Source organism: Trachypithecus francoisi, unplaced genomic scaffold (genome assembly GCF_009764315.1).
Source record: "Trachypithecus francoisi isolate TF-2019V2 unplaced genomic scaffold, Tfra_2.0 Lachesis_group3, whole genome shotgun sequence".
NCBI classification, from domain to species: Eukaryota; Metazoa; Chordata; class Mammalia; order Primates; family Cercopithecidae; genus Trachypithecus; species Trachypithecus francoisi.
In genome coordinates this window covers 3838399-3865425 of record NW_022681468.1, presented here as the reverse complement: position 1 = coordinate 3865425, position 27027 = coordinate 3838399, and the positions used below count along the sequence as shown (strand labels likewise).

The 27027-nt window shown below is 44.1% G+C and overlaps 1 protein-coding gene across 7 annotated transcripts in view; it reads left to right on the top strand.

Annotated features, from left to right (window-relative positions):
- TRAF3 (TNF receptor associated factor 3) overlaps positions 1-27027 on the top strand; it is a 138855-nt gene that overhangs the window by 36673 nt on the left and 75155 nt on the right. For 5 of the 7 annotated variants that reach the window (XM_033191205.1, XM_033191201.1, XM_033191203.1 and 2 more), the window contains exon 2: positions 17529-17667. The exons of the other annotated variants lie outside the window; for them this stretch is intronic. The gene's annotated coding sequence lies outside the window, so the exon portion shown is untranslated. The remainder of the gene's footprint in view (positions 1-17528; positions 17668-27027) is intronic. 7 annotated transcript variants of the gene reach the window in all.

The window sequence follows — 27027 nt, the reverse complement described above, 5'->3', positions numbered from 1 at the left end:
TTCGTTCGTTTGTTCCCTCCCTCCCTCCCACCTTTCTGTCTCTCTCTTCTTTCCTTCCTTCCTTCCTTCCTCCCTCCCTCTCTCCCTCCCTCCCTCCCTTCCTTCCTTCCTTCCTCCCTCCCTCCCTCCCTCCCTCCCTCCCTCCTTCCTTCCTTCCTTCCTCTCTCCCTTTCTTTCTTTTCTTTCCTTTTTCTTTCTTTCTTTTCTTTTTTCTTTCTTTCTTTCTCTTCTTTTCTTTCCTTCTTTCTTTTTTCTTTTTCTTTTCTTTCTTTCTTTCTTTCTTTTCTTTCTTTCTTTTCTTCTCTTTCTTTCTTTTCTTTCCTTCTTTCTTTCTTCTTTCTTTCTTCTTCTTCTTTCTTTTCTTTCCTTCCTTCCTTCCTTCCTCCTTTCTTTCCTTCTTTCCTTCTTCTTTCTTTTCTTTTTTTTTTTTCTTTCTTTTCTTTTTTCTTTCTTTCTTTTCTTTCATTTCTTTCTTTTCTTTCTTTCTTTCTGTTGGCCAGGCTGTAGTGCAGTGACGTGATTGTGGCTCACTGTAACCTTGACCTCTAGAGCTCAAGTGATCCTACTGCCTTAGCCTCCTGCTACGCTAGGGCTACAGGCAATACCATTATGCTTGGTTAATTTTTTGAATTATTTTTTGTAGAGACAGAGTTTTACTCTGTTGCCCAAGCTGGTCTCAAACTCCTGAGCTCAAGCAGTTCTCCTGCTTCAGCCTCCTGAAGTTTTGGGATTACAGATGTGAGCTACTATTCCTGGCTTGAAGTCATTTCTAAGAAACCATTGCCTAATCCAGGGTCATGAAGATTTACATCTTTCTTCTAAGAATTATATAGTTTTAGTTATTTTCTGCTGTGATCATGTGTGTATGTATTGGTTTTTTATTTTTATTTTTTTAAGAGACTGGGTCTTGCTATATTGCCAGGCTGGAGTGCAGTGGTTATCCACAGGCATGATCATAGTGTACTGCAGCCTTGAACACTTGGGCTCAAGTGTTCTTTCTTCTTTAGCTTGCCGGGTAGTTAGGACTACAGTGTATACCACTGTGCCTGGCTTATCGTGTGATCTAGTTTGAGTTAATTTTTTTTTTTTTTTTGGCACGGAGTGTTGCTGTTGCCCAGGCTGGAGTACAGTGGCACGATCTCGGCTCACTGCAAGCTCCACCTTCCGGGTTCACACGATTCTCCTGCCTCAGCCTCCCGAGTAGCTGGGACTACAGGTGCCTGCCACCACGCCCGGCTAATTTTTTGTATTTTTAGTAGAGATGGGGTTTCACCATGTTAGCCAAGATGGTCTCGATCTCCTGACCTCATGATCCGCCCGCCTCTGCCTCCCAAAGTACTGGGATTACAGGCGTGAGCCACTGTGCCTGGCCTTGAGTTAATTTTTATGGTGTGAGATAGGGGTCCAGTTTCATTCTTTTACATGTGTATATTTACATTTTGTAGTTCATTTGTTGAAGGGACTATTTGTATTACTCTATTCTCATACGGCTATAAAGAAATATCCCAGACTGGGTAGTTTTTAAAGGAAAGAGGTTTAATTGATTCACAGTTCTACATGTCTGGGGAGGCCTCAGGAAACTTACAATCAAGGCAGATGGGGAGGCAGGCACGTCTTACATGGCAGCAGGCAAGAAAGAGTGTGTGTGAGTACAGGAAAAACTACCATTTATAAAACCATTAGATCTCGTCATAATTCACTCACTATCATGAGAACAGCATGGGGAAGCCACCCCTATAATCCAGTCACTTCCCTCCCTTGACACATGGGGATTACAATTCGAGATGAGATTTGGTTGGACACAGAGCCAAACTGTGTTACTATCCTTTCTCCATTGCATAGTCTTGGTGCCCTTATCAAAAATGTGTTGACCATAAAAAAACACCTCTTGACCATAAATATAAGGGCTTATTTTTGGACTCTAAATTCTATTCTTTTTTTTTAAGAGGCAGGGTCTCACTTTGTTTCCCAGGCAAGCGTGCAGTGATGCCATCTCAGTTGACTGCAACCTTCGCCTCCTGGGCTCAGGCGATCCTCTCACCTTAGCTCCCCAAGTAGCTGGGACTACGGGCACATGCCACCACCCTTGGCTAATTTTTGTGTTTTTTGTAGAGATGGGGTTTCACCATTTTGGCCAGGCTGGTCTCAAACTCCTGAGCTCAAGCAGTCCACCCTTTTCAGCCTCCCAAAGTGCTAGGATTACAAGCATTTAGCCACCATACACTGATTATACAGGCCATAGTCTAGCCCCACACACCAGATTTTGAAGATGAAGTGTGGTGAAAAAAAATGCAAAATATCCTGTTAATAATTTTTTATAATATTACATGTTGAAATGATAAAGTTTAATATTACATTAAATAATACACAGTAAATTTTACTGACTTCTTTTTACTCTTTAAGTGAGGCTGCTAGGAGATTTAAAATTATTTTTGTGATTCTCATATTTCTGTTGGACCAGAGGTATTTTTTAATAGCATGACATTCTGTTATATGGTTGATTATATAATGATCATATGATTGGGTCAGTTTCTTGATTCGGTTCTCTGTTGTTGGACTCTTAGGTTGTTTCCAGTCTTCTCTGTTTTCTACAGTGCTGTGATGAGTGACACTGTGGATGCGTGGTCATGCACTCTTGTGCCCGCTGTCGGGACGGAGCTCATAAGGAGGACCTGGGAAGCATTTGCTGCACTTCTGAATCTAGTGCATGCAGACTTTTGTGTTAGTTGTTGAATGAGTTAATGAATACTTTATTTATTTATTTTTTGAGACAGAGTCTCTCTCTGTTGTACAGGTTGGGATGCAGTAGTAAGATCACGGCTCGCTACAGTCTCAACCTCCTGGGCTCAAGCAGTCCCCCCACTTCAGACTTCTGAGTAGCTGGGCCCACAGGCACACACCATACTTGGCTAATATTTTAATTTTGTGTAGAGACAGGGTCTCCTTGTGTTGTCCAGACTGGTCTCAAACTCCTGGGCCCAAGCCATTCTCCCGCCTCAGCCTCCCAAAATGCTGGGATTATTGGTGTGAGCCACCATGTGTGGCTGAATACTTTCATTTTAACCAACAATAAGGTTTTAAAATAAGGCTGTAAACAAATATTGATTGAGCCCCTCACAATGAGTCAGGTAGTTTCAAGGTGTGGGAACACAGTGGTGAATGAGTTCAAATTTGGGCCCTTTTGAAGGTCCAGGGAGGGATAACTTGGGGGAGAGGGATAGTCAACAAACCAATACATATGTCAGTTAATGCTAAATAGTTGTGTTAGGAAGGAAAACCAGACAGACTGTGGCTAGAGTCATCTGATGAGAGAACTATCCTAGGAGAGTCTCAGGGAAGGCCTTTTTGAGCAGGTAGCATTTGAGTAGGGACTGAAATAATCAAGAGGGAGGGAGCTGTGTTAAGATCTGGGAGAAGGGCGTTTTAGGCGGGAGGATCAGGGTGTACAAAGGCCTTGAAGTGGGAATATGCTTGGCATATCTGAGGAACAGCAGGGAGGACCTTGTGGGTAGAGCTTTGGTGAGAAGTGGTTGGATTTGGAATGTATCTTGAAGACGGAGCTGACCATCTTTGCTGATGGATTGGATGTGTGGCATGTGAGGAAGGGGGTCCTTTATGATCTAAGGAATTGGATGGTGCCATTTACTAAGCCAGGGATTGCCAGAGGCAGATCAGAGAGGAAGGGGTACCAAGGGCCCAGTGTTGGACCTGTTAGGTTTGAGATGCCTTTTTGATGCTCAAGTGGAGATGTTGAGTTGGTTATTGGATATACAGGTCTGGGGGAATTACAGGGGAAGGGGTGCTGGAGATATATTTGAGAGTTAGGAAAAGCTGTTTGGGCATCAAGCAGGATGGGTGAGATTTGACCACTGGATTTTGCAACTTGAAGGTCTTTGGGGACTTGGACAGGAGTGGTGTCAGGAGGCGTTTATGACAGGCGGAAGCTTTCACGGGGTGTGGGGTGTGTGTGTTCACAGCTTCTTGAAAGAGTTTTCTTTGAAGTAGAATGATGGGGGAGTGGGGGTGCTGAGGGCACATTAGCACTTACCTGTGCTCTGGAAGGGAGGGTGTCCAGGAGGGAGGTTGACAGAGGAAGGACTAGGAGCCAGTGCCAGAGTAGAGGGTGGACCTTGCTCGTGGGATCTGGAGGGAGGGCAGAGTAGACAGGCAGGCCTTCCTTTCAGCAGTGGAAGGAGGAGAAAATACCAGCTTGCTCCTTTCCAAAAGCTGAGAGTGAGGGTGACAAGGGGGACAGGGTATTGTAGGTATGTTATGGAGCTAAATGTGAAGTTTGCGTGAAGTTCGAATACAAAATGTAATACTTCATATCCATTGAGTTGCTTCAGAGTGCTTATCCTCAGGGTTCTCTCGAGATCCTGTGCCTTTGGGGGTACTTTGGTGCAAAAGTTTGAGAAGCCACTTCATTATTGTAGTCTATTGTTATGTTGTTAAATCTCACCCAAGTGAGTATTTAACCTTAAAGTGTTTCAGATTCACTTACCCATTTTGTTATCTATAATAGAGCTTTTGCAGCTGCTCCAAATACCCCTCCATGCGTGCATCTTAATAGTTGTTTGGCGATCACCTCATTCTGCACTGGGAAGGCTGGGGAGGGGTGGGGAGCTGTGGGGTGTCTGGAGGTAGTATGGAGAGCTCAAGATTCCCACCCTTTCAGAGATGAGGTGGTGGAGGCAGGCAGGGCCTACTAGGCTTCTGAAGCAGCACTCGCCAGGGACATTTTAGTGACCTTTTCCCCTGTGTTCTCAGAACACCTTTACAGATACACCATTTGTCTTTAATTCTGGCAGAGTGGTTTGCGTGAGCTGGGGGTAGTGCTGTTAGCCAACCTTTCACAATATTTAACAATCAGTAGAGATGAAAAGCTGTTTGGCTTCTTTCCCATCGATCACATAGCCTGCTTTTTCTTTTTGTACAATTTTAGTATGATTCACCCTCCCACCCGCATTGAAGTTCTTCAGCCTTCTTAATAGAAAGCTCTGTGAAGCTTGATTCCCCCACGAAAGTTACTTCATGGAGCGGAAGCGTTGGAGAAATCAGATCTTGCCTTTCTTCTTGTAGACAGATCAGGTGGCTGAGGCCTAGAGGGAGCTTGATTTGAGATGAGTAGTTCTTATGCCTGACTAGGTCAAGTAGCCACTTGCTTCCCTTCACACTTAATCAAATCCTCACTCTCTAACTGAAACTTTGTACCCTTTGACCAGTATCTCTCCTTTCCCCGCTCCCCCGCCCCCAGCCTCCATAACCACTGTTCTACTCTTCACTTCTTCACCTTCTACTTTCTTAGATTCCACATATAAATAAGACCATGTGGTATTTGTCACCTATTTCACTTAACGTAATGCCCTCCAGGCTCATCTGTGGCCATGGATGATAATCATGTATATTTCAAAATTGCTAAAGAGTAGATCTTAAATGTTTTCATCACAAGAAAAGTAACTTGGTGAGGTGATGGATAGATTAACTAGTTTGAGTTAATCATTTCACAATGTATACATAGATCAAAACATCCCATTGTATCTTATAAATATATACAATTATTTTTGTCAATTAAAATTTTTAAAAATTACAAGAGGCTGAGGTGAGGTTACAGTGAGCTGTGATCATGGCACTGCACTCCAGCCTGGGTGATGGAGCAAGACTCTGTCTCTTAAAAAAAAAAAAAAAAAGTAAATTTAACAATTAATTAATTTAAAAAAATCCCAACTCTTCCATCACCCAAGCCCTGCATCCTTCTCCCTTTCCCCAAGACCCCTCCCCTGCCACTGTGCTCTGATTCCTAGAGCAGTGTGTCCCTGTCTTGCCACTCTTGCTGTGCCTGTGGCTGTCGCTGTTCCTTGGGTAGCTTCCCCGTTACTCCTCAGGGGCTTCCCTGGCCACCCTCTGCTTGGGCCCCTCCTGAGTGTTGCATCAGCACCTTTCCTGCCTTCACCCACCAGCCACAGCTTGTGTTTGCCGTGTGAGCCGGAGCACTTGTTTGTCACCTCACGGTCTTCCCCTCCGTGAGGGCAGGGACTGCAGTCTTGCTTTCATTCTTGCTTTCATACCGTCTCCCCAGCTGTGGGTGAGGTGTGTGCACATACGCTCAGCATGTTTGTAAAATGAGCACATGTATAAACTAAACTTTGAATGCAGATTATTGTTCTCTCCTGGCCATTAAAGGTGCTTCTTCCTGCTGCCCATTTACATCTCAGGTATTACCATCTCTGTCCAGTGCCTGCCTGCCTTGTCATCTAAGTCATGGGACCACACCTTTGTGACTCTCAGGGCCAGAGGGGTTTGGGAATATGGAATTTTTGAGATTTTTAGAACAGAAATAGTGAAAGTACCATATATTATAGAATATCCTAGGCAGCACCATATAATCAAGCACATTAAGAGTTTTGCAGCAAAGTATATGAATATTCACACTAAGTGGGACAGTGAGACTATGAATAGCTTCACATCAGATCAGGCATACTGCCAAGTGAGTTATGAACATGCTTTCAGTTTTCAGAGAGCTTTTTGGATTTTCGAATTGCAGAGAAGGGATTATGGACCTGTCTTAGCATCTGCTTGTCACGCATTATGCAGCGTGCTGAAATACAAAGGAGGAAAACATCACGCCTGCCCTCCCGTGTAGGGGGTGCGTGGTCACCACATGCGGGTGATGAGCCCATGCTGGGAGGGCACTCCCGGCAGGTCCTGGTGTTCTCCCTGTCATCTCTCCCTTTCCTTTGAGAACGTGCTCTACAGGTGCGGTTTCAGGTGAGCCACATGGGGGGCTGGCAGAAGGGGCACTGCATTGTGATGCAGGGTCAAGTGTGTTCCTGTCAGAGTGTAGAGGTGACGGTTCTGGATCACCTGGATCCTGCCCTCGGGTCTGGCTGCCTGGGTCCAAGGAGGAAAGGGCCGACTCCAGATGATGCTGCAGACCAGGAGCGCTGCCTTCACTTCCTAACCTTCTGCAGTTGGGCGCCGGGGCCCCCTGTCTGCAGTCACACACTCTGCCTTCTTAGCTGGGCCTAGAGCTTTAAAGATTAACTACATTCAACATAACGTTTCTTTGACTTTTTAAATACAGTGAGTATAGTTTTATTTTAATGTTTTTCAGATGCATTTTGATGTAGGTAGGTACCTTTACATTTTAAACATTTATTTGCTTTCTGAAATGGGACCAGCACATATACATACATACATACATACATATATGTATATATATATTTTTTTGACAGGGTCTTCTTGCTCTGTCACCCAGGCCAGAGTACAGTGGTGCAATCACAGTGCACTGCAGCCTCAATCTCCTGGGCTCAAGTGATCCCGCTACTTCAGCCTCTTGAGTAGCTGGGGTTATAGGCACCCACTACCACACTTGGCTAAGTTTTAAAAAATTTTTTTGTAGAGATGGGGTCTCACTATGTTGACTAGGCTGGTCTTGAACTCCTGGGTTCAAGCAGATCCTCCTGGCTCAGCCTCCCAAAGTGCTGAGATTACAGGCATGAACCACCACACCCTCCTGGTACCTGCATTTTGAAAATGTTTCATTGCCAAGCCTGCAGGGAAGTCTGCCCTTTTTTATTAGAAAATGAAGAGCTAATTCTGAAATAAGCCTACTAAATATGCATATCTCAAGCACTTTGAAAGGATGTAGGGTCAAATAGTCTGTTCCTGAAGCAAGTATCACTGTGTGTTCGTTCCGTTATTTCCAAAGTTTTTCTGTGGCCTTTGGTAAGTTGTGTAGAATGTATTAAGTCTCACCTGAAAATGTATATTAAAGATTGTTCTTTTAATTTAAAGTGATTTGTCCAAGGTACTTGACTTAATGAGTCAAGGTTTAATGAGCCACGACACTATTAGTAACACCGTCTCAATCTTTCAGATTTTATAAAAGATTACAGTTTTCAGAAAATTGAGAATCGTCTTTTGTAATGTATTTTAAGATAGTTAAGAATAGAGTTTATATAGTTAAGATTAGGATTTGTATTGCAAAAACTCCCTTCAAGACACATTTTGGGCCTTTATGAGCGAGTAATCATGACAGGACAGAGTGGCTTCACCCACAGTTTTGTGGTTAATATTTGCAAGACGTTTATTTAACAAGGTTGAAAAGAGGCTCCCTGGTGTCTTTCATAATTACCCTTTTCTGGGGACCAACTTACAAGTAAAAAATATCTGGTGGTATTATCTTTGCTTCAGATGTATTATGTTTATGGAATTGGAAATGTTTGATTTCTTAGTGTGTGTGTGTATCAATGGATTATGTTGTTTAAAAATGTTTGCATCTGTATTGCATGTATAAACATGTCTGTTTCCAAGTGTGGCCTTTAAAACACTGAGGGTTTTGTGGCTGGGCGCGGTGGCTCATGCCTGTGATCCCAGCACTTTGGGAGGCTGAGGCAGGCAGATCATGAGGTCGGGAGTTCGAGACCAGCCTGGCCAATATGATGAAACCCTGTCTCTACTAAAAGTATAAAAATTAGCCGGGTGTGGTGGCATGTGCCTGTAATTCTAGCTATTCGGGAGGCTGAGGCAGAAGAATCGCTTGAACTCGGGAGGCGGAGGTTGCAGTGAGCTGAGATTGTGCCACTACTGCACTCCAGCCTGGGAGACAGAGCGAGACTCCATCTCAAAATAAGATAAAATAAAATAAAAATACTGAGGGCTTTTTAAAAGGTCATAATAGAAACATTTTATGTGTTTTAATTGTTTAAATGTTTTCTTTCGGATTAAAAAAGACCTGAATGTAATCTGGGAAAATGTTAAATGGCTGCAACACCATAAGATTTTCCACAGAAATATGTTATTCACAGTGAAGCACAATGGGAAGACTCCATTAGCTCTTTAGATGGTATCATAACTTTGGAAAAACCATTTCACCATGTGAGTATTTACAAAAACTGAAGCTGTCCCTGTCAGGTTTTGACAGAGCTTAGCTAAATAGGTAGTAAGTGACGCAGTGCTAAAAGCAGTCTTAAATTACCTATGTCAATATGCAGATTTTTTCTATTTAGTATTTTAACTATGAATTTACCAATCTGAGTAACTTGAAATGCAGTATCATAAAAAGAATCAGATCTACCAAACTGAAAATGTGTGCGTATCTAAAGTAGTTTCTTTTCTTGATTTTGGTTAAGTTAACAGAAGTATCTTCACATCTGTAATTTCTGGTAAGTTAATGAGAACACACTGAACTTTTGGGTCACAATAAATTTTCCCATTATGTAAAATATTTTACACACCGGTTGACTCATTGTGAATTGTGAGTCGACATGATTCTCTTCCTGCGGAAAATAGAAACACATGCTGGCCAGGCGCGGTGGCTCATGCCTGTAATCCCAGCACTTTGGGAGGCGAAGGTGGGCGGATCACCTGAGGTCAGGAGTTTGAGACCAGCCTGACCAACATGGAGAAACCCTGTCTTTAATAAAAATACAAAATTAGCCGGGCGTGGTGGCGCGTGCCTGTAATCCTAGCTCCTCAGGAGGCTGAGGCAGGAGAATTGCTTGAACCTGGGAGGCAGAGGTTGCAGTGAGCCGAGATCACACCATTGCACTCCAGCCTGGGTAACAAGAGTGAAGCTCTATCTCAGAAAAATGAATAAATAAATAAAAACTAAAAGAAACACATGTTATTGTAATGACAATTTGAGCCAATTACAGGATTGTGCTTATGTTACCACATTGACTGTAGGTCCTTTCTGTGAGTTGGGTTGTTGAAGAGTTTGAGGTAGACAGATGGCAGTGGGTGGGAATGAGTTGGGAGCTTTTGTTAGGTTTAGAGAATGTAGTCTTTCCACCATCATTTAGTTGTTTATTTTATGCATAGGCTTATTTTTGTTCTTGTGAGCATTATGTTGAGTTAATGTGTTTTCTTTGACCTTAAACCTTCTGAAATATTTCTAGGTCTTAAAGATTCAGGTATGATTTATTTCATAGTAGACAGAATGAAGTAAATGAATACTTTCTTGGGGGAGAGTGTTGATAAGTTTCATAGCAGCACCTCTCCCTCATGATTAAAAGTGCTACCTTTGCACAAATATGTGATTTATATTTTACATTAACATTAAGATCAACTTTTTTCTTGAGAAATTGTTGAACTTTTAGATTTGGGAGAGGGGGAGTTCCTATAGGAATTATGAATTGTTTTGACTAGTGAGAAGCTTATTTAACATTTTTGGAAGGAGTACCCCAAAAGTAATGCATCTTTTGGCATAGTGGAAACTTGCAATAATGTTTTCTTGTTTTTTTTTTTTTTTTTTGAGACAGAGTCTCGCTCTGTCGCCCAGGCTGGAGTGCAGTGGCCAGATCTCAGCTCACTGCAAGCTCCACCTCCCGGGTTCACACCATTCTCCTGCCTCAGCCTCCCGAGTAGCTGGGATTACAGGCACCTGCCACCTCGCCCGGCTAGTTTTTTGTATTTTTTAGTAGAGACGGGGTTCCATCGTTTTAGCCAGGATGGTCTCGATCTCCTGACCTCGTGATCCGCCCGTCTCAGCCTCCCAAAGTGCTGGGATTACAGGCTTGAGCCACCGCGCCCGGCTTCTTGTTGTTTTTTAATTGAGTGGGTGAGCTGCATCTCTGTTGGATGTTTGGCCTTTGACTTGATTGTGTCAGCTTTTAAAAAATAACTTTATGGAAATCGTCAGATTCCATACAATTACCTATTTAAAGTGTCCATGTCCGTGGTGTTTGGTATATTCACAGAGTTGTGCAGCCTTTGCCTGCTTTGGACGTTCTACAGAAATGCAGTTGACAGTATGTGTTTTCTGTGTGCAGCCTCTGTCATTCAGCACCATGTTTCATTCATGTTGTGCATGTATGCATTGGTTGTTCCTTGTTAATGTCGAATATTATTCCATCGTGTGGATGGTCCACATTTTATGTATTCGTGAGTCCATTAATAGGCATTGGGGTTGTTTCTACTTTTTGACTGTTGTGTGATAATGCTGCTGTGAAGGTTCGTGTACAGGTTTTTGTGTGGACATGTCATTTCTCCTGGGAATATACCTAGGCCTTCGTATCCACTTTTGTTGTTTCTTTTACCTACAGTTCAGATTCCCATTTATGTTTGTACAGACACTTTGCTACTTGTAACTGGGGCTTGTTTGACCTTTGTTGCTGACCTAGTGACTTCTTGTGTCATGTTGAAAGCCCTTGAGACCCTCTGTTGCCTAGAGAAACAGGCAGAATTGCCGTCTCTTTCCTTCCTAAGACCAGATCACATCTGGTGGTCATGAAATGGTCTTATCAAATAAGTACCTGTTAGATTTTTGGTAAATAAGTATGTATCTAAGCCAAATAAGTTTTGTGTGTATTTTATATTATTTTTCTTCTCTCTGCTTCCTCTTGGGTACATCCTTTGTTCTGTGGCCCCAGTGGCACCTAGAGTGAATATGAATGATTTGTCTATGTTTTCCCTTCAGGCGGAATGCTGCTTACTTGGATTTTTTCTTGTTAATTTTGGTGGCTGAGTTGCCTGTTTTTGAAGTGATAAATACCTTCGGATAGTAGGGTTGCTCTTTAGCATTTTAAGTGTCCAAATGAGACCTATTGGGATGTTTCCATAATTTGCATCAAATTCATGTAAATGCGCCTTAATGATATTAGCTAGTCTGCCTGAGCTAAATTATTGATTTCATTACTACTATTTAATAAAGGGGCAGGATTTGCCATGGTCATTCTAGTTAATGGTAAGAGCCCTGTAGGTCTCTCATCATATATCTAAGCTGAATTAAGCTTGGAAATATTACTGAGTGCCTTGTGGCTCTATTTGGTAACAGTCATGCCTTACATTTTGAGACAGCTTATACTTTTACACACCAGGAGACTCATTGTGAATTGTGAGTAGACATGATTCTCTTCCGGCAGTAAGGGAATGCATTCAGTCAGTTGAAAATCAACATTATGTCGTTTGCAGGATAGGTCTTACTCCTTTCTTAGACAAGGAATCTGGGATCCAGAAGGAGTGAGCGGTTGGTTAGGAGGAGTCAGTGCCAGAGGGAGGCAGCGTGCCCTTTCTGCTCTGCCCACGCTGTGAGAACACTGGGCCGTGCCTTCGCTAGGAGGAGGTCATGCCAAGTCCGAAGCGTCAGGCCGCTCAGAGCCAAGCAGCTTTGCTGGAGCACCCACTGGTGTACTTGGAAAGTGATTTATCCTGTTAAAGCCTCGCTGCCACCTCAGCTGTAAATTGGAGACAGTAGGAAGCCATCTCAACAGGCCTGCGGGGACCTGGCACCTGGGCACTGAACCCTGCTGCCCTTGGTCAGATGGCCGCATTGGGAAGCCGTTGGAAGGGTCCTGTGGTGTGCTCCTTCTGGGACCTTCTGCCACCCCCTGGAGGCAGCTTGAGCCCCTACCCATCTCTCCTCATCAGTGCACGCTCCCTTCAGCCCTGGGCCAGCTGTGGGGCCCTCCTCTGCAGGTGCTGGCTGTTCCAGGAGGCACAAGAGTGTTGGTGTGGGACCTGCCCACTGCTCGAGATCCCCCAGGGAGAGCCCGCTCAGGCTACGCACGGGCTTCCGGCCACATGGGTCAGCGTCACAGGACGGACAGATCAGTGGGGGAAGAGCCCTCCTGCAGTGCTGCTGCCACTGGAGGCTGGTGAGAGTGGTGCTGCCATAGAGAACAAGCCTTGATCCCTGACTTGAAAGGCAGAGTTCTTCTGGAACTTGTGCGAGGAGTGCCCAGAGTGGCACCTAAATACGTTACAAGCGCTTGATGAAAGTTCCTCTGAGGCTTTTAAACTGCTCGAGTGAGTCTCTCTGAAGCACGGTGATGGCAGAAGGAAACCACCTCACGCTGCCTCTTTGTGCCTTCTGTCCTCCTCTCCCGTGGGCCGTAGGTGTTCCCTGTCAGGATTTATGCGGAGGCGTGTCTGCTGTGGCCGAATGTGTTCATTCATTCATCTCTCACAGTAAGAGGGAGGGATGGGGGAGGAAGACTGCCGTATTTCCTTAAAAGTTTTTCTGTAACTCGAATGCCTCCCACCCCCATGCGGTAACACCATCTTTTCCAGTTGGTGTCAGTGAACTCTGTTTTGGGTACCTACAAAAGCAGAAGGGGAGGTTAGGATGTGGCTGGAGGATGCTGGTTCCTGGGTGTAAATCCTGGCTTTTGCGCTTGAACTGACTGTGCCTCAGCGTCCTCGTCTGTTCGGTGGAGCCGCCTCAGAGAGGAACAAGTGAGTTGTGCATGTGGAGCAGGTGGCTGACATGTGGCAAGTCCTCCAGGAATGCGGCAGCAGAAGGAACATGTTGAGCACCGCAGCTACAACCCTGACCACCACTGCAGGACTTCTGTGCGGGGGCAGCTGCAGAGCCACCACTTCAGGACAGCATGGGAGCTGCTGGAGGTGGGGGGAGCTCAGGGAAAGGGCCTTGCTGCCAGGGGTGGGAAAGGAGTCAGTGAAGACGTCCTGGAGGAGAAGATTCCAGAGCCTGAGATGTGAAATAGAGTTAGGTAGCTGGAGACAAGGCAAAGAAGGGCCATTTTCATCAGAGAACAGCATAACACTGGCAGAGGTCTGACATGTCATTTCCTGTTACTAGAATTGAGGAGTGACCAGTAGATTCTTTAATTTGTTTGTTCTTTCGTTCATTCCTTCACCTCACACCTGTTCAGGGTCCGGTGGGTCTCTGGACATAGGGTGGAAGGAAACCATCTGAACAGAGGCCGCTTGGACTGTCACCTCCGTCGGGTGCCAGGGCTGCCAGAGGACAGCTGTTACCTATGGGTGGCGGTGTGGTGAGGTGGCACAATACAGAGCTGCCCCGCTGTGTCCATGCCCTGGCGCCTCCCCGCGGTCACCATGTGCCTTGGGCAAATGTACACCTCAAGTCCCAGACACAGGCTTCTGTCAGTGGTGGTGGCTGTACCTGCTCCAGGCTGCTGTGAGGGAGGGACGGGCTCCGGCCACAGACATATGCCCTTGCAGAGGACCTCCCGCACCTGCTGAGGATTGTGTACAGCCATCTGGAGGGTGTTCTCCCTTGGCCCTCCCTGTAGTCCAGCTGAGTCCACATCCTTCACCTCTTTTTAACTCTTCCTTTCTTACAGAACCTTGACCTGGAGCTGCAGTCGGGCTCTAGTTCTGCCTCCTGTGCAGTTCCAGCCGTCCTCCACCATGCATGATGGTGTGTTTTCCGTTATTCTTCCTCCCAGAGCACCCGCACCCACCCTGACGGTGGTTCCCCATGGTCAGATTGAGTATCCCTTATCTGAAATGCTTGGGACTAGAAGTGTTTCAGATTCTGATCTTTTTGGATTTTGGAATGTTTGAATATGCATAATTAGATATCTTGGGGATGAGACTTAAGTGGAAACACAAAGTTCTTTTCATATACACCTTATACACCTAGCCTGAAGGTAATTTTATGCAATATTTTAAATGTTTTGTGCATGAAACAGAGTGTTGACTGTGACCTGTCACGTGAGGTCCATTGGGGAATTTTCCTCTTGTGGTGGTAAAAGTTTCAGATTTTGGAGCAGTTTGGATTTTTGGATTAGGGATGCTCCACTTGCATATCCTTTTATATACAGCACATGGTCAATGCTCACTAAATGTATTGCATGAATGAATGAAAACCAAAGGTCAGTTTACTAGTAGCGTGCTACTGTTTCAGAAACCTCTTTTTCCGAATTTGATTATATGGTCAATGGTTTAATGTTTCAAGTGCTCTGACCACGTAATGGTTATTACCACACTGTGAAGGTAGCTGGGTGTTCAGTGATTGCTGCCCCCAGAGGACCTGGAAGTGCTTGCTGTACTTGCGTTTTCTGGAATGGAAATCATGGCTTATTCCCAGGAGCCCCTCAGCGGGGGCTTTGAGTCTGGTGCTAAGCAGCAGATGTGCAGATTCCCGCAGGGCGTACCTGAGCCCCGAGAGGGGGCGTCGTAGCGCACAGCGCACTCATTTCCGCATTCCTACCCCGCACAGCCAGTTGTCACAGCCATCCTCCAGTAAAAACCACAAACCAGTCAACCTCTAGGAAACAGGTAGGAAATCTAGAAAAAGCCTCAGGTGTTCACAGCATTGTTTAAAGATTCTTTAAAAATCTTTGTGATTGGAAAGACTGCTTCCTGTGCCAGAGAGTCTCTCTCCAGCGCTTTTGCTTCTGAGGTTGGTAGCTTTCAGAAAGACTGCAATGCAGCGGTTACCAAAGTCCTTGTTAATATGGAAACAACCCGTGGTGAAGCCTTTTGCTCCCCTTCATAACTGCTGACTGTTGCCTGCAGTCGGAAGGAGGAGATAATGAAGGTAATACTCCTCCGGACCTGGCAGTTTAGTGATTAGAACGGACGCGATTCTGTGAATGCTGTGGCTGGCACAGGCATGTCCTGCAGCAGCTCTGTCAAGTTACTGATGCAGTGGGCTTCCTGGGAACGTGAAGCTGAAGATGTCTTTGCAGTTTGTGCACGATAATTTTATTTTCATCTCTGTGTTCAGATGGTGGATTATAAGAAGGTAAGGGACTTTACAAATCATGCATATGTGTATTTTAAATGTTTATGAATATCCCTAGTCAAGGTAAAGAATTATGATTGAATAGACCTCTTTTGAACCTAAGAAATAAAACTTTATTTCTTGTTAATGACAGTTTTGACATTTGAAGAGTTATCTTAGTCTTGACAGATGCCCTATAAGTGAATTATTGAAGATGTTCTTTGAAGAGATCTGCTTTTTCTTCGATTTGCTAAACATATTTGAATTTCAGAGATGTAGATATGGATGGAATATATTTGTTTCTTTAACTTAAGCAATGACAGTTACATTAATCTGGATGGAACTTTTCATCTTAAAAAATCTCAACCACTGGCTATAGATGATGAATTCTAATCTCCTTAGTTCTTATTTTGCCTTTAGAAGAGCATTTTCAGATGTGTGGAGCTCTGTGCTTATCCGTGGGGTGAGCTGGGTGCTACCTCCAGCTGCTGCTCTTCGTTTATCTTAGAGGGAGGCCAAGAGTCAGAGCTGAGATTTATTTTGCAATGAATTAGTGGCCCCAAACGGTATTAAATGCATTATGGGTGGTAATTTATATGTCCAATGCCAAGAAATATAATGTTGGGGTTACCATGGCAACTGCTTGCATTCTGAGAAGCTCGTGAATGGGTTCTGAACCTTCTGGCGTTGGAAGTGAGCTTTTCCAGCTGAGAGCCTGCATTCGTGATTAGTGTAAATAAATTCAGCTTTCCATATGAAGCACATCCTTTCTCTTCGCTTACCAGAGTAGTCCATTGAGCTCAGTTCTTTCTCTGGTGACATCTGCCTTGGTCTCTTGGTTCCTGGCAACAGACTATGGCTGAGACATAGTTTTCAACTTCAGGCTGAGGAACTAGCCTGTGTGTGTGTGTGTGTGTGAGATGGCCTACTACCTCAGTCCGTGGGCTCTGTAGAATGGGGCTGGCTCATCCGTGCCTCCTGAGAGCTGGCAATGCATGATGTCTCCAAAAGCACAGTTGCAGCCGCATGTGCTGGTGGGCCCCTGGCACAGCTTTCTGTCCATCTGAAGGGCTTGTTTCCAGTAACATTTGCTAGGACTCTTCCTGGGAGGCAGCCCTGCCTGTTTCCAGGATATCATGGGGATTGGTTTTGGGGAGGGAGGCCCAAGTTAGAAAGACCCATGTTTTTTTTTTTTTTTTTTTTTTTTGAGGCGGAGTCTCGCTCTGTCACCGGGACTGGAGTGCAGTGGCCGGATCTCAGCTCACTGCAAGCTCCGCCTCCCGGGTTCACACCATTCTCCTGCCTCAGCCTCCCGAGTAGCTGGGACTACAGGCGCCTGCCACCTCGCCCGGCTAGATTTTGTATTTTTAGTAGAGACGGGGTTTCACCGTGTTAGCCAGGATGGTCTCGATCTCCTGACCTCGTGATCCGCCCGTCTCGGCCTCCCAAAGTGCTGGGATTACAGGCTTGAGCCACCGCGCCCGGCCAAGACCCATGTTTTAAATGTCAAGCTTGTGAAAATAATAAATGAAGGCCTATTGTCTTCATTGCCGAAGGTCTGTTTGCTGTTTGTTAGGAATATATGTAGCATAGGCCAGGGATGGTGGCTCGCGCCTGTAATCCCAGCACTTTGGGAGGCGAAGGCAGGAGGATCGCTTGAGCCCAGGAATCTAAGACCAGCCTGGGCAAAATAGCGAGACCTCATCTCTGCAGAAAGATAAAATAAAATAAATAAATAGATGAAGAAAACTAGTTTCCCTTGTGCATTTAAAACAATGTTGACATTGTTTTAAATGATTGCCAGGGACTGAAATGTCTCTGTGTGATTTCAGGGGCCTGAGGTCGGAAGGTCGGAGCCTGGTGGTTGCTGCCGAGGCGGCAGCTTCTAGAGGGCCTGGCCAGACACTGGGAGAATGTTTTCATGCTCTGTAGAATTCATTCTATTTGTTAATAAACATTGAGATTATAGAATTTAAATGATGAACTTGAGGATAGACTGGCCTTCAGGCACACAGTGGGCATGTTGCTGTGGCTCACCTGTAGGCCTCAGTTAAGAAGCTTTGTCTAATCCAGTCCCTTTATTTTACAGATGAGGAAAATGAGGCCCAAAGAAGTGATGCCACTTGGTTAAGGTCCCAGTGCAGGTCAGACTCAGATCTAGGATCAGAAACCTGGCTCCTGGCTCCTGGCTCTCTACTTTTCTAAGGATCGCTGTCCTGACAGAAGAGGTTTGCTCTCAGTTAACTGTTGTTGTTGTTCGTTCTTTTGCTTTCCTTTTGTCAGAAAGGGGCCTGTAATAACAACGGACATCTAATGTAGACTCTGTAATTTTAGAATTTTAAAAATTCTCGTCTTCCCTTCCTCTGGCTATTTATAGAATTTCTGCTTAATGTGCTGGAGTCACCCACAGGAGGGGCAAAGGGCACGACCTCTGCCCTTAGTGCTGTGTGCTGTGATGAGAGATGGGTGCATAGCCGAGCCTGCAAACTGGAATGCTGAGATGAATTCTGGCTTGACACCTACATTTCTGCTAGTCAGTGGTATTCTGTGTTCTCACAGAGAAGCTGCAGTGCCCAGCAGTTACCCAGGGGTGAATCTGAATCACCACCTATTAAATCAAGGTCATGATACTGTATTTACTAAGGCAGGACAACATCGTAATTTAGGCTCAACTTACAAGTTGCAACTTATTACAAGTAATAAGAGGTTTGGCTTACAAGGGTTGAAATACAGATTGATTTTTTTAGCCAGATTCCATTGAACCCTGGTTTTTAATTTTCCAATCTTGAAAGAAGACTGAGATTTTACTGTATAACTCACTCAGGGTGACATTGTGTTCTCCTGAGTGTTCTCAGTGATTTCTCCCATTCTCCCTATTCTTCTCACATGGGACTTTGACAGAGAGGTGCGCCTGGACTGGGTGTGTGGCCTCCCTCACCCAGCAGTATGGACAATGGTGCTATATGACTTCTGAGTTACGTCCTTAAAAGGGTGCAGTTTTTGCCTGGATGTTCTTTTTGGGGTACTTGTTTGCCATCCCTATGGTGAGGAAACCCATCTCGCCCACACAGGAGGACCACATAGTGAGCAGGGCATTGACATAACAAGATGACTTCTGTTTTCTGAGTAACTTCCACCACAGTGGTGAAACTGTGTCCCCAAGCTCAGCAGGCAGAGGTAAAACATTTTTCAAAGAAAAGGATAAGATAGGCTCCTGGTTTACCACATGGTGAAGAGAGGCCTCTGGCTCTTCCAAACTGTTGCTGATAGAGCGTGGAGTGCTGGGATTTCGGTCAGGCCAGGTCCTGCGACCTCACTGTCCAGCTCTCCCGAGTGCTTCTAGCCTGCCCTGCTCTCTGCCCAGTGCTGCCTGCTGCCCTTACATGGGGTAACCTTCTGTCTCCCAGCCCCAGCCATGGGTCCCATTGCCCAGAATGCAAGAGCCTTTCTTGGCTTAGAACTTTAATTCAAAACCCTCAGTTCTTAGAGGGTTTGTTTTCTTTTTTTTTTTTTGGCCTGGGATTTTGAGAATATCTAACAGTGCTGGGCAGTTTTATCATTCATCATCATGGGTAGTTTGTTTTATTACAACTTGCAGCTTCATATCTTAAATTCATTTCTTGCTTTCAGATTTGCTTATCTAAAAGTTTTGTTCCTAATAGTAACTTAGCACAAAGCTTCTAATACATGAGTTGAAGAAAAGCATCTCCTGTATCACCTTTAATAAGAATAATTTTGAAGTGTAATTTAATGCCCGGAAGCCAATTGGTACTGAGATTTAATTTTGTACTTGGAAAAGAAGTGTGAGAAGAAAAGTGTCCTTTTTTCCTTAAATTTATTTTTCTTAGTTGACATACAAAATTGTATATATATTTATCATGTAAAACATGATATTTTCAAGTATATATATTATGGAATGGTTAAGTCTAGCAAATTAGCAAGTGTAAAGATAAACTCACAGTTATCCTTTTTTGTGGTGAGAATACTTTATATCGATTTTCTTTTTTTGTTGTTTTTTTGAGACGGAGTCTCGCTCTGTTGCCCAGGCTGGAGTGCGGTGGCCGGATCTCCACTCACTGCAAGCTCCGCTTCCCGAGTTCACACCATTCTCCTGCCTCAGCCTCCTGTGTAGCTGGGACTACAGGTGCCCGCCACCGCACCCGGCTAATTTTTTTTAAATATATTTTTAGTAGAGAGAGGGTTTCACCGTGTTAGCCAGGATGGTCTTGATCTCCTGACCTCGTGATCCGCACGTCTCAGCCTCCCAAAGTGCTGGGATTACAAGCGTGAGCCACCACACCCGGCTCGATTTTCTTTTTTTAAACATAAAATCTTTCAGCAAAGACATCTACTTTCTCAGCATTTTTCAAGAAGAAAAGTATCTTTTTAACAAATACATTTTCTAAGCCCTGCTGGTCTGCAACCCACTCCATTCAGTTAATATTTATCAAGCACTGACCAGGCACAGTGGCTCCCACCTATAATCCCAGCACTTCGGGAAGCCGAGGCTGGTGGATCACCTGAGGTTAGGAGTTTGAGACCAGCCTGGTCAACATGGCGAAACCCCGTCTCTACTGAAAATACAAATATGAGCCGAGCATGGTGGCAAGCCCCTGTAATCCCAGCTACTGGGGAGTCCCAGGCAGCAGAATTGCTTGAACCCGGGAGGTGGAGGTTGCAGTGAGCCAAGATTGTGCCATTGCATTTCAGCCTGGGCAACAAGAGTGAAACTCCTTCCCCCCACCAAAAAAACATATATTTATCAAGCACTACCTACGCATACACCCACTCTCTCTCTCTCTCTCTCTCACACACACACACACACACACACACACACACACTAATAGACATAGCAGTAATATATATTAAGCATGAATACAGCAAGAAGTTTGGTACCCCAGAATTAGAATGGGGCTTTTTTCCTATATAATCTACAAAATGAGATATTGAATTGATGTTTAATACTAAGCTACTTCTTAAGCATTTGATTTTTCTTACTGTATTATGTTTCTAATTTTAAAATCTGAGAATTAAGCACTTTGGGAGGCCAAGACGGGTGGATCACAAGGTCAGGAGATCAAGACCATCCTGCCTAACACGGTGAAACCCTGTCTCTACTAAAAAATACAAAAAAAACTAGCCGGGCGAGGTGGCGGGCGCCTGTAGTCCCAGCTACTGGGGAGGCTGAGGCAGGAGAATGGCGTAAACCCAGGAGGCGGAGCTTGCAGTGAGCTGAGATCCGGCCACTGCACTCCAGCCTGGGCGGCAGAGCGAGACTCCGTCTCAAAAAAAAAAAAAAAAAAAAAAAAAAATCTGAGAATTATAGAAAATAGGTAATTTCTACTTATCTTTCAGATTCTAGATTAAATGTCTTCTCCTGGCGTGGGGGAGGTCCCCATATTCACATAAATGGGTGTGACCTCCATGTGCACTGTGCACTTCCCTTTGGTACTTTTCGTCTCACATACATGTACACCCTGCACAGACACATACCCTCTTATTGCTGGTGTTGTGTCTTCTTGCCTGTGGACTGTCAGCTCTGTGAAGGGGAGGTTTCTGTCTTTCTTGTCCCTCTCCCTTCTGTGGCACTCAGTACATGTTGGGTGAATGAATGAATACTGGACACAGACGCTTTCCTTGACGGTGGTTGGATGATGTAACCTTTCCTTATAGTACTTTTTCAGATGTTTTCAAATTCAAGAAATCTTTTTTCTATCACTAAGTTACTACTCTTCCAAATTATTGAATACTTCTATTTTCTTCTGCCTTTAAGGAGTAGGAAACAACTAAGAACAGATGATGTCTCATGTTCTGAATGGATCCTTCCTTCCTTTGCTCTTCTCTCGAGTTCTTTCTCATGCAAGTGAACACCCATATTGTGAGGGGTAGCAAATTTAAATGAGTCCTTTGCATTCGAGTATAGAGATGACTGAGGAGAATGAGGTAGTTTGGAAAAACTAGAAAAACCTGCCTCAGTGCTTTTGATATTTTAATTTATACGCAATTCTTTCACGTTTCATTTTTCTCAAGATAAATGCCAGACTGTGGAAAGGGTGCTGCCATTTAAAAATATTTGGGCATGTGGCCGGGTGCAGTAGCTCACGTTTGTAATCCCAGCACTCTGGGAGGCCGAGGCGGGTGGATCATGAGGTCAGGAGTTCGCGACTAGCCTGGCCAACACTGTGAAACCCCATCTCTACTAAAAATATAAAAATTAGCTGGGCATAGTGGCACCTGTAATCCCAGCTACTCAGGAGGCTGAGGCAGGAGAATGTCTTGAACCCAGGAGGCGGAGGTTGCATTGAGCCAAGATTGCGCCACTGCACTCCAGCCTGGGCAACAAAGCTAGACTCTGTCTCAGGGGTGAAAAAAAGAATATTTGGGCGTGCATACTGCCAAAAGCGATTTACAGACTCAGTGCTATTCCTAGCAGATTACCGAGCACCTTCTTCACAGAACTAGGAAAACACTGCTTTAAAACTCATATGGAACCAAAAAAGAGCCCAGATAACCAAGGCAGTCATAAGCAAAAGAACAAAACTGGAGGCATTCTGTTATGCAACTTCAGACTATACTACACGGCTACAGCAACCTAATAGCATGGTACTGGTACAAAAGCAGACACCAATGGAACAAAAGAGAGAGCCCAGAAATAAGGCCGCACACCTACAACCATCTCATCTTCGACAAAGCTGACAAAAGCAATGGGGAAAGGACTCCCTATTCAATCAGTGGTGCTGGGACGACTGGCTAGCCACACGCAAAAGATTGAAACTGGACCGCTTCCCTACACCATGTACAAAAATCAACTTAAGATGGATGAAAGACTGAAATGTAAAACCCAAAACTATAAAAACCCTGGAAGACAACTTAGGCAATACCATTCTGGACATAGGAACTGACAAAGATTTCATGAAGAAAACACCAAAAGCAATTGCAACAAAAGCAAAAATTGACAAATGGGATCTCATTAAACTTAAGAGCTTCTATACAGCAAAAGAAACTATCAACAGAGTAAACATACATCCTACAGCATAGGAGAAAATATTTGTAAATTATGCATCTAACAGAGGTCTCATATCCAGCATCTATAAGGAACTTAAGAAACTTAAGAACTACAAGAAAAAAAAAAAACCCATTAAAAAGTGGGCAAAGGACACACACAGACGCTTTTCAAAAGAAGACGCACATACAGCCAACGAGCATATGAAAAACAGCCCAAATCACTGACCATTAGAGAAATACAAATCAAAACCACAGTGAGATAGCATCTCATACCAGTCAGAATAACTATTATTAAAAAGTCAAAAATAAGATGCTAGGGAGGTTGTGGAGAAAAGGGAATGCTAATATACGTTGGTGGAGTGTAAACTAGTTCAACCACTGCGGAAAGCAATATGGTGACTCCTCAGAGAGCTAAAAATAGAACTACCATTCAACCCAGCAATCCCATTACTGGTTATGTTATGCCCAGACCGTTTATTCCCCGAAGAAGACCACCAGAGTCCAGAGTCAAAGCCAAGCGGCAAGGATCTTTAATGCAAGTTCGAACTTGGTCCCTCCGTTCTACAACATACAAGAGGGCCTCGAATGATGCATGTGCCCGCTTTTTATAGCCCGATGCATACAGGATATGTAAGGTTACAGAGGTACAAAGGAATTCTTTTGGTTGCAGCATCACAACTGGTAATTGGTTAATATTTTAAGTTATACAGTTAACAGTTTTCTATTTGTTCCCGCGCATTTAGTAAAACTACAAACAGTTGTGACCTTATCAGGGGCTCTCTAGGTGGTGTTTCTGAGGTGTGTGTGGGGGGGGGTGTTTGTGTTGGGCTCAGGAAGTTGGGACAAAATAGAGGAATGTGTTTGTACTGGGCCCAGGACTAAGATATATGGCAGACACCGGTAATTAGAACAGAACAGAGCAGGACAGAGACTTTCACAACGTTTGTCCTTACAATGTCTGGAGTCTATAGATAAGCTAATCGGTTAGGTCCGGGGTCAATCTTTAACTAGGCTCAGGGCGCCGCCCGGGCTGTTTGCCTGTGGACTTCATTTCTGCCTTTTAGTTTTTTCATTTGATCTCTTTCAGTTATATTATTCAAAGGAATATAAATTGTTCTACCATAAAGATATGCACACATGTATGTTCATTGCAGCACTATTCACAATAGCAAAGACATGGAATCCACCGAAATGCCTATCAGTGGCAAATTGGAGAAATAAAATTTGGTACATTTATATCACAGAGTACGATGTAACCGTAAGAAAGAATGAGATCCTTCTGTCTTTTGCAAGAACATGATTGGGAGCTGGAGGCCATTATCATCAGCAAACTAATGCGGGAACAGAAAACCAAGTACTGAATGTTCTCACTTATAAGAGGGAGCTAAGTGATGAGAACACATGGACACAAAGAAGGGAACAGCAGACAGTGGGGCCTACTTGAGGGTGGAGGGTGCGAGGAGGGAGAGGAGCAGAAAAAATAACCACTGGGTTCTAGGCTTCGTACCTGGGTTACAAAATAATCTGTACATCAAACCCTGGTAATGGGTTTACCTGTATAACAAACCTGCACATGTACTTCTGAACCTAAAATAAAAGTTAAAAAAAATAATTTGGGCACGAAGACTCATGCCTGGAACACTAGCATGTTGCGCAGAGGATCGCTTGAGGCCAGGAGTTTGAGGTTACACTGAGCTGTGATCGTGCCACTGCACTCCATCATGGGTGACAGAACAAGACCCTGTCTCTAAAATATATATCTACATGATATATACATTTGGTGGGCGCTTTGGTTCCAACTGACTGACCATCTGGGGCAGAGCCAGTGCCATGTATAAGGTGTACTGCCTGCACACAGCACCGGAGGCTGGGGCTGGCCAGGGCCTGTGCACCTGCTCCCTCTGTGCCTGGCTTGTGGATGCCCCTGACTCGCTGAGTCTTTTCTGAAGTTGTTTAGCAGCACTGCCACTGCTCTAACCTATATTTAAAGATTTTTTTTTCATAATTTTCTGGCAGAAAATTTTATTAGTGTAGCCATTTTATTTGTATAATGATTGTTGAGAATATAATTTTTTTTATGTTCAAGATATTGATTAATTTTTGGAGAAACCTAAGAGATTTGATGTTACATAACAGATCTCTATTTAAATTCATAGTGTAAACTGCAGTGAATCATTACTGTATTAGGCAAAAGCCAACATTGCAGAATATAGTTTATTTGAAAGATCGCTTAGATGAAAATTCCAGGGTGATCTGGAAATGTTTTACACTTTTGTATATGTGATCATTGGATGCTACTCAGGAAAAGTTTGTACTAGTGTGTCTAGCATTTGTAGCAAGGTGGGGTAGGTGGCCACATTTGATTATGAAGTAAATTTATTCTAGAGAGTTTATGTAGCATGGAGAATATTAAAATCAAAGAAGTGTTACACTACATATCTTAAACTTTTAACATGACTCTTATCTAGCTGTAAAAATATGTTTGACATTTTGTGTTTTAGGAATAAAGTAAGTATGCAGTGGTAATGAATGATCATGATTTCAGGTGAGTAAGACGTTAGGGAAACCTGTCACAGTTCCATAAGCAAAAATGAAAAAAAAACTCACTGAAGTATATTGCTACAAATGGCTTCTTTTCCCCAGGAATAGCTTTAACTGACTGAGTAGCACAGCATAGTCATTCCATTCTCCCCTTGCTGTTTCCTCCTCCTCAGCCAGATGCATTTGGATGATCCTGTTCAAAAGTAAGCTAAATAATTCTACTCAATTTTCATATTAGAGCAGCTAGAAATTAACTAATGTTTGTGGTTTTTTTGTTTTTTTTTTTTTTTGAATGAAGGTCTTGTTCTGTTGCCCAGGCTGGACTGCAGTGGTACAATGATAGCTCGCTGCAGCCTCAACCTCCTGGACTTCAGACATCCTCCTGCCTCAGCCTCCCGAGTAGCTGGGACCACAGGTGCATGCCACCACACCTGGCTAATGTTCACATTTTTTATAGACATGGGGTCTCACTATGTTGCCCAGGCTGCTCTTGAACTCCTGGCCTCAAGTGATCCTTCCACCTTGACCTCCCAAAGTGCTGGTATTAAGGTGTGAGCCACCGTGCCTGGCCTCCAAACAATAATTTAAATGATGTGATAAAGTTTATTTTAGCTTAGCCGAGATCTTAAAATCTTCTTTGAAGTCAGGAACTAGCCTTATTTGGTTCAGCTCCGTGGTGCTGCCTGGTGCATCAGTTTATGAATGTCATATATTAGTCCTAAAGGAGTATACAAACTCTGGCTATGTCAGTGCTGAAATTCAAAATAAAAAAATATACTTGGTTTTAAAATGGGGTGGATGCATCTATTGGGCTTTATTGATATTTTGGAAATTTTGAGATGCGTATTTTGCCTCTTGCTAAGGAATTAGATAACGGTGCAGGGTTTGAATTGACAGGTGTCAAAGCCAGCAAAAATACTGTGGTCAGATTGCTGGGTCTTTGAGACCTGGGTTTTAGTCCTGTTAGCTCTGACTTTGGGCAAATTGATCGATGTAATTGTTCTAGTTACTCAACAATCCAGACCCTGGCCAGCAGAGTTGGAGCATTGAATGATCTTTCTAAAATAATTTGAGCGTGCAAATGGCAAATCTGATTTAACAGCGTGACTGTTGATTCTTAGGGCACAAGTCAGTGAGCCTGCCTTTGTTGAGGCAGTCGCAGTGTGATAACAGACATAGAAGTTAAGAACACTGACTCGAGGTAGACCCCTCTGCTGCTTAGTAACGTAGCATGTTGTGAAGCTGCTGAATCTTCATATTCTAGTTTCCTCATCTCTGTAACAGGCAAATTTGTAGTTGTGAGGAATAAATTAATAACTACAAGAAGTAAATTAGGCCGGGCGCAGTGGCTCAAGCCTGTAATCCCAGCACTTTGGGAGGCCAAGACGGGCGGATCACGAGGTCAGGAGATCAAGACCATCCTGGCTAACCCGGTGAAACCCCGTCTCTACTAAAAATACAAAAAACTAGCCGGGCGAGGTGGCGGGCGCCTGTAGTCCCAGCTACTCCGGAGGCTGAGGCAGGAGAATGGCGTGAACCCGGAAGGCGGAGCTTGCAGTGAGCTGAGATCCGGCCACTGCACTCCAGCCTGGGTGACAGAGCAAGACTCCGTCTCAAAAAAAAAAAAGGAGGTAAATTAATAACTAAGACTAATATGTGTCAAATACATACTGTGTGACCAGCACCATTGTAAGTGCTGAGGATACAATCCTGAACAAGACACATTGCTGTCTTCAGAAAGCTTACAGTCAGATAGGAGAAAGAGAAGGAAGCAAGGCAAGTACAGGCTTGTAAGTGTTGTGCTGGGTGTCCTTATAGGACCAGGATTTCAGGAGGTAAGGTCAGTTTCCCTGGTAAGGGAGAGTTAGAGAAAAGATGCTTGCAGGAGTTTAATTCAACAAACAAGTGGTACCTGCTGGGTGTGCCTGCTATCCTGCTAGGCATTGAGACAACTGGATAAATTTAGCATGATCCCTGCTATAAAGGAGCTTAAAGTTTAGTGGAAAACCGTAAGTCTAGTGATAAATAGTAGTTGTCAAGAT